Raw genomic sequence first — 5,000 nt, forward strand, 5'->3', positions numbered from 1 at the left:
ACCAGGTGCTGTAGGCTTTTTTGTGCTCCAAGTTCAGGAAGTGAGCCCTTTCTCAATTGCCTTTTAAAACTGCAAGGTCTAGCCGACTAGATGCTTAAAAGTACAACACTCACTAGGCCCAGAGCCTACGGCCACACCACACTGAATGCGCCTGATCTCGTCTGATCTCAGAAGCTAAGCAGTGTCGGGCCTAGTTAGTACCTGGATGGGAGACCGCCTGGGAATACCAGGTGCTGTAGGCTTTTTTGTACTCCAAGTTCAGGAAGTGAGCCATTTCTCAATTGCCTTTCAAAACTGCAAGGTCTAGCCGACTAGATGCTTAAAAGTACAAAACTCACTAGGCCCAGAGCCTACGGCCACACCACACTGAATGCGCCCGATCTCGTCTGATCTCGGAAGCTAAGCAGTGTCGGGCCTAGTTAGTACCTGGATGGGAGACCACCTGGGAATACCAGGTGCTGTAGGCTTTTTTGTGCTCCAAGTTCAGGAAGTGAGCCATTTCACAATTGCCTTTCAAAACTGCAAGGTCTAGCCGACTAGATGCTTAAAAGTACAAACTCACTAGGCCCAGAGCCTACGGCCACACCACACTGAATGCGCCCGATCTCGGAAGCTAAGCAGGGTTGGGCCTAGTTAGTACCTGGATGGGAGACTGCCTGGGAATACCAGGTGCTGTAGGCTTTTTTTGTGCTCCATGATTAGTAATTGCGCAACTTCTCAATTATTTTTCAAATTTGGTATGTTTCCAAAATAATTGTATCCCGTTTTATAGCGGAAATGTTGGACAACATCATGAGGGCTGGAGCTACCTTTTTACATAGAATTAGCATACAGGTAGTGTGTTCATGGGTAATAAATCAACTTTCACATGTAATGCAGTACAGAGAATATTGAGTCCTTCAAGAGGCATGAAAGAAAACCATTATTGTGTTGATTGTTCTCTCCACCTCCCTGCAACAGACACAGGATGGATGAATTAAAGTTATCCTACCAGACATAGGAGTCCTGAATGGGCCCACCAGTCTTATATATCTCGCCTGATCGAGCCTGATCGAGCGATGAGCGTGGTATCATGTTGCAAGTGGCTGCATGGCTTAGCTTACTAAATGCAAATGCATAAGAGTAATATTCTTAGCATTCCTAGAGCCTACGGCCACACCACACTGAATGCACCCGATCTCGACTGATCTCGGAAGTTAAGCAGTGTCAGGCCTAGTTAGTACCTGGATGGGAGACCGCCTGGGAATACCAGGTGCTGTAGGCTTTTTTGTGCTCCAAGTTCAGGAAGTGAGCCCTTTCTCAATTGCCTTTTAAAACTGCAAGGTCTAGCCGACTAGATGCTTAAAAGTACAAAACTCACTAGGCCCAGAGCCTACGGCCACACCACACTGAATGTGCCTGATCTCGTCTGATCTCAGAAGCTAAGCAGTGTCGGGCCTAGTTAGTACCTGGATGGAAGACCGCCTGGGAATACCAGGTGCTGTAGGCTTTTTTGTACTCCAAGTTCAGGAAGTGAGCCATTTCTCAATTGCCTTTCAAAACTGCAAGGTCTAGCCGACTAGATGCTTAAAAGTACAAAACTCACAAGAACCAGAGCCTACGGCCACACCACACTGAATGCGCCCGATCTCGTCTGATCTCGGAAGCTAAGCAGTGTCGGGCCTCGTTAGTACCTGGATGGGAGACCGCCTGGGAATACCAGGTGCTGTAGGCTTTTTTGTGCTCCAAGTTCAGGAAGTGAGCCATTTCTCAATTGCCTTTCAAAATTGCAAGGTCTAGCTGACTAGATGCTTAAAAGTACAAAACTCACTAGGCCCAGAGCCTACGGCCACACCACACTGATTGCGCCCGATCTCGTCTGATCTCGGAAGCTAAGCAGTGTCAGGCCTCGTTAGTACCTGGATGGGAGACCGCCTGGGAATACCAGGTGCTGTAGGCTTTTTTGTGCTCCAAGTTCAGGAAGTGAGCCATTTCTCAATTGCCTTTCAAAACTGCAAGGTCTAGCTGACTAGATGCTTAAAAGTACAAAACTCACTAGGCCCAGAGCCTACGGCCACACCACACTGATTGCGCCCGATCTCGTCTGATCTCGGAAGCTAAGCAGTGTCGGGCCTAGTTAGTACCTGGATGGGAGACCACCTGGGAATACCAGGTGCTGTAGGCTTTTTTGTGCTCCAAGTTCAGGAAGTGAGCCATTTCACAATTGCCTTTCAAAACTGCAAGGTCTAGCCGACTAGATGCTTAAAAGTACAAAACTCACTAGGCCCAGAGCCTACGGCCACACCACACTGAATGTGCCCGATCTCGGAAGCTAAGCAGGGTCAGGCCTAGTTAGTACCTGGATGGGAGACTGCCTGGGAATACCAGGTGCTGTAGGCTTTTTTGTGCTCCATGATTAGTAATTGCGCAACTTCTCAATTATTTTTCAAATTTGGTATGTTTCCAAAATAATTGTATCCCGTTTTATAGCGGAAATGTTGGACAACATCATGAGGGCTGGAGCTATCTTTTTACATAGAATTAGCATACAGGTAGTGTGTTCATGGGTAATAAATCGACTTTCACATGTAATGCAGTACAGAGAATATTGAGTCCTTCAAGAGGCATGAAAGAAAACCATTATTGTGTTGATTGTTCTCTCCACCTCCCTGCAACAGACACAGGATGGATGAATTAAAGTTATCCTACCAGACATAGGAGTCCTGAATGGGCCCACCAGTCTTATATATCTCGCCTGATCGAGCCTGATCGAGCGATGAGCGTGGTATCATGTTGCAAGTGGCTGCATGGCTTAGCTTACTAAATGCAAATGCATAAGAGTAATATTCTTAGCATTCCTAGAGCCTACGGCCACACCACACTGAATGCACCCGATCTCGTCTGATCTCGGAAGTTAAGCAGTGTCAGGCCTAGTTAGTACCTGGATGGGAGACTGCCTGGGAATACCAGGTGCTGTAGGCTTTTTTGTGCTCCAAGTTCAGGAAGTGAGCCCTTTCTCAATTGCCTTTTAAAACTGCAAGGTCTAGCCGACTAGATGCTTAAAAGTACAACACTCACTAGGCCCAGAGCCTACGGCCACACCACACTGAATGCGCCTGATCTCGTCTGATCTCAGAAGCTAAGCAGTGTCGGGCCTAGTTAGTACCTGGATGGGAGACCGCCTGGGAATACCAGGTGCTGTAGGCTTTTTTGTACTCCAAGTTCAGGAAGTGAGCCATTTCTCAATTGCCTTTCAAAACTGCAAGGTCTAGCCGACTAGATGCTTAAAAGTACAAAACTCACTAGGCCCAGAGCCTACGGCCACACCACACTGAATGCGCCCGATCTCGTCTGATCTCGGAAGCTAAGCAGTGTCGGGCCTAGTTAGTACCTGGATGGGAGACCACCTGGGAATACCAGGTGCTGTAGGCTTTTTTGTGCTCCAAGTTCAGGAAGTGAGCCATTTCACAATTGCCTTTCAAAACTGCAAGGTCTAGCCGACTAGATGCTTAAAAGTACAAACTCACTAGGCCCAGAGCCTACGGCCACACCACACTGAATGCGCCCGATCTCGGAAGCTAAGCAGGGTCGGGCCTAGTTAGTACCTGGATGGGAGACTGCCTGGGAATACCAGGTGCTGTAGGCTTTTTTTGTGCTCCATGATTAGTAATTGCGCAACTTCTCAATTATTTTTCAAATTTGGTATGTTTCCAAAATAATTGTATCCCGTTTTATAGCGGAAATGTTGGACAACATCATGAGGGCTGGAGCTACCTTTTTACATAGAATTAGCATACAGGTAGTGTGTTCATGGGTAATAAATCAACTTTCACATGTAATGCAGTACAGAGAATATTGAGTCCTTCAAGAGGCATGAAAGAAAACCATTATTGTGTTGATTGTTCTCTCCACCTCCCTGCAACAGACACAGGATGGATGAATTAAAGTTATCCTACCAGACATAGGAGTCCTGAATGGGCCCACCAGTCTTATATATCTCGCCTGATCGAGCCTGATCGAGCGATGAGCGTGGTATCATGTTGCAAGTGGCTGCATGGCTTAGCTTACTAAATGCAAATGCATAAGAGTAATATTCTTGCATTCCTAGAGCCTACGGCCACACCACACTGAATGCACCCGATCTCGACTGATCTCGGAAGTTAAGCAGTGTCAGGCCTAGTTAGTACCTGGATGGGAGACCGCCTGGGAATACCAGGTGCTGTAGGCTTTTTTGTGCTCCAAGTTCAGGAAGTGAGCCCTTTCTCAATTGCCTTTTAAAACTGCAAGGTCTAGCCGACTAGATGCTTAAAAGTACAAAACTCACTAGGCCCAGAGCCTACGGCCACACCACACTGAATGTGCCTGATCTCGTCTGATCTCAGAAGCTAAGCAGTGTCGGGCCTAGTTAGTACCTGGATGGAAGACCGCCTGGGAATACCAGGTGCTGTAGGCTTTTTTGTACTCCAAGTTCAGGAAGTGAGCCATTTCTCAATTGCCTTTCAAAACTGCAAGGTCTAGCCGACTAGATGCTTAAAAGTACAAAACTCACAAGAACCAGAGCCTACGGCCACACCACACTGAATGCGCCCGATCTCGTCTGATCTCGGAAGCTAAGCAGTGTCGGGCCTCGTTAGTACCTGGATGGGAGACCGCCTGGGAATACCAGGTGCTGTAGGCTTTTTTGTGCTCCAAGTTCAGGAAGTGAGCCATTTCTCAATTGCCTTTCAAAATTGCAAGGTCTAGCTGACTAGATGCTTAAAAGTACAAAACTCACTAGGCCCAGAGCCTACGGCCACACCACACTGATTGCGCCCGATCTCGTCTGATCTCGGAAGCTAAGCAGTGTCGGGCCTCGTTAGTACCTGGATGGGAGACCGCCTGGGAATACCAGGTGCTGTAGGCTTTTTTGTGCTCCAAGTTCAGGAAGTGAGCCATTTCTCAATTGCCTTTCAAAACTGCAAGGTCTAGCTGACTAGATGCTTAAAAGTACAAAACTCACTAGGCCCAGAGCCTACGGCCAC

General features: G+C 47.6%; 16 non-coding genes and 3 pseudogenes across 16 annotated transcripts in view; all 19 read left to right on the forward strand.

Moving 5' to 3' along the window:
• Nucleotides 1–17, forward strand: part of LOC138548782 (5S ribosomal RNA) — a 119-nt gene extending 102 nt beyond the window's left edge. Inside the window, exon 1 of the ribosomal RNA XR_011292576.1 lies at nucleotides 1–17. This exon is cut by the window's left edge and continues 102 nt beyond it. This is a non-coding gene — a ribosomal RNA (5S ribosomal RNA).
• Nucleotides 18–123: 106 nt separating this feature from the next.
• On the forward strand, nucleotides 124–242 carry LOC138539719 (5S ribosomal RNA). Its single transcript, XR_011287784.1, has one exon. It is a non-coding gene; the product is annotated as a 5S ribosomal RNA (ribosomal RNA).
• A 106-nt stretch (nucleotides 243–348) lies between these two features.
• Nucleotides 349–467, forward strand: LOC138547406 (5S ribosomal RNA). The gene has a single exon (XR_011291246.1). It is a non-coding gene; the product is annotated as a 5S ribosomal RNA (ribosomal RNA).
• A 105-nt stretch (nucleotides 468–572) lies between these two features.
• On the forward strand, nucleotides 573–681 carry LOC138543109 (5S ribosomal RNA; annotated as a pseudogene).
• Nucleotides 682–1,145: 464 nt separating this feature from the next.
• LOC138538302 (5S ribosomal RNA) lies at nucleotides 1,146–1,264 on the forward strand. The gene has a single exon (XR_011286408.1). It is a non-coding gene; the product is annotated as a 5S ribosomal RNA (ribosomal RNA).
• A 106-nt stretch (nucleotides 1,265–1,370) lies between these two features.
• On the forward strand, nucleotides 1,371–1,489 carry LOC138539537 (5S ribosomal RNA). The gene has a single exon (XR_011287602.1). It is a non-coding gene; the product is annotated as a 5S ribosomal RNA (ribosomal RNA).
• A 106-nt stretch (nucleotides 1,490–1,595) lies between these two features.
• LOC138549835 (5S ribosomal RNA) lies at nucleotides 1,596–1,714 on the forward strand. The gene has a single exon (XR_011293605.1). It is a non-coding gene; the product is annotated as a 5S ribosomal RNA (ribosomal RNA).
• A 106-nt stretch (nucleotides 1,715–1,820) lies between these two features.
• On the forward strand, nucleotides 1,821–1,939 carry LOC138541722 (5S ribosomal RNA). The gene has a single exon (XR_011289722.1). It is a non-coding gene; the product is annotated as a 5S ribosomal RNA (ribosomal RNA).
• A 106-nt stretch (nucleotides 1,940–2,045) lies between these two features.
• LOC138547566 (5S ribosomal RNA) lies at nucleotides 2,046–2,164 on the forward strand. Its single transcript, XR_011291401.1, has one exon. It is a non-coding gene; the product is annotated as a 5S ribosomal RNA (ribosomal RNA).
• Nucleotides 2,165–2,270: 106 nt separating this feature from the next.
• On the forward strand, nucleotides 2,271–2,379 carry LOC138546027 (5S ribosomal RNA; annotated as a pseudogene).
• Nucleotides 2,380–2,842: 463 nt separating this feature from the next.
• LOC138537501 (5S ribosomal RNA) lies at nucleotides 2,843–2,961 on the forward strand. The gene has a single exon (XR_011285634.1). It is a non-coding gene; the product is annotated as a 5S ribosomal RNA (ribosomal RNA).
• A 106-nt stretch (nucleotides 2,962–3,067) lies between these two features.
• LOC138539730 (5S ribosomal RNA) lies at nucleotides 3,068–3,186 on the forward strand. The gene has a single exon (XR_011287795.1). It is a non-coding gene; the product is annotated as a 5S ribosomal RNA (ribosomal RNA).
• A 106-nt stretch (nucleotides 3,187–3,292) lies between these two features.
• Nucleotides 3,293–3,411, forward strand: LOC138547417 (5S ribosomal RNA). Its single transcript, XR_011291257.1, has one exon. It is a non-coding gene; the product is annotated as a 5S ribosomal RNA (ribosomal RNA).
• Nucleotides 3,412–3,516: 105 nt separating this feature from the next.
• LOC138543318 (5S ribosomal RNA) lies at nucleotides 3,517–3,625 on the forward strand (annotated as a pseudogene).
• A 463-nt stretch (nucleotides 3,626–4,088) lies between these two features.
• On the forward strand, nucleotides 4,089–4,207 carry LOC138538305 (5S ribosomal RNA). Its single transcript, XR_011286410.1, has one exon. It is a non-coding gene; the product is annotated as a 5S ribosomal RNA (ribosomal RNA).
• Nucleotides 4,208–4,313: 106 nt separating this feature from the next.
• LOC138539538 (5S ribosomal RNA) lies at nucleotides 4,314–4,432 on the forward strand. The gene has a single exon (XR_011287603.1). It is a non-coding gene; the product is annotated as a 5S ribosomal RNA (ribosomal RNA).
• A 106-nt stretch (nucleotides 4,433–4,538) lies between these two features.
• LOC138549836 (5S ribosomal RNA) lies at nucleotides 4,539–4,657 on the forward strand. The gene has a single exon (XR_011293606.1). It is a non-coding gene; the product is annotated as a 5S ribosomal RNA (ribosomal RNA).
• A 106-nt stretch (nucleotides 4,658–4,763) lies between these two features.
• Nucleotides 4,764–4,882, forward strand: LOC138536897 (5S ribosomal RNA). The gene has a single exon (XR_011285055.1). It is a non-coding gene; the product is annotated as a 5S ribosomal RNA (ribosomal RNA).
• A 106-nt stretch (nucleotides 4,883–4,988) lies between these two features.
• The window catches only part of LOC138537281 (5S ribosomal RNA), a 119-nt gene continuing 107 nt past the window's right edge, over nucleotides 4,989–5,000 (forward strand). The window contains exon 1 of the ribosomal RNA XR_011285422.1: nucleotides 4,989–5,000. This exon is cut by the window's right edge and continues 107 nt beyond it. This is a non-coding gene — a ribosomal RNA (5S ribosomal RNA).

This window comes from Ambystoma mexicanum, unplaced genomic scaffold (genome assembly GCF_040938575.1).
Source record: "Ambystoma mexicanum isolate Mex_15411 unplaced genomic scaffold, UKY_AmexF1_1 Mex_scaf10, whole genome shotgun sequence".
NCBI lineage: Eukaryota > Metazoa > Chordata > Amphibia > Caudata > Ambystomatidae > Ambystoma > Ambystoma mexicanum.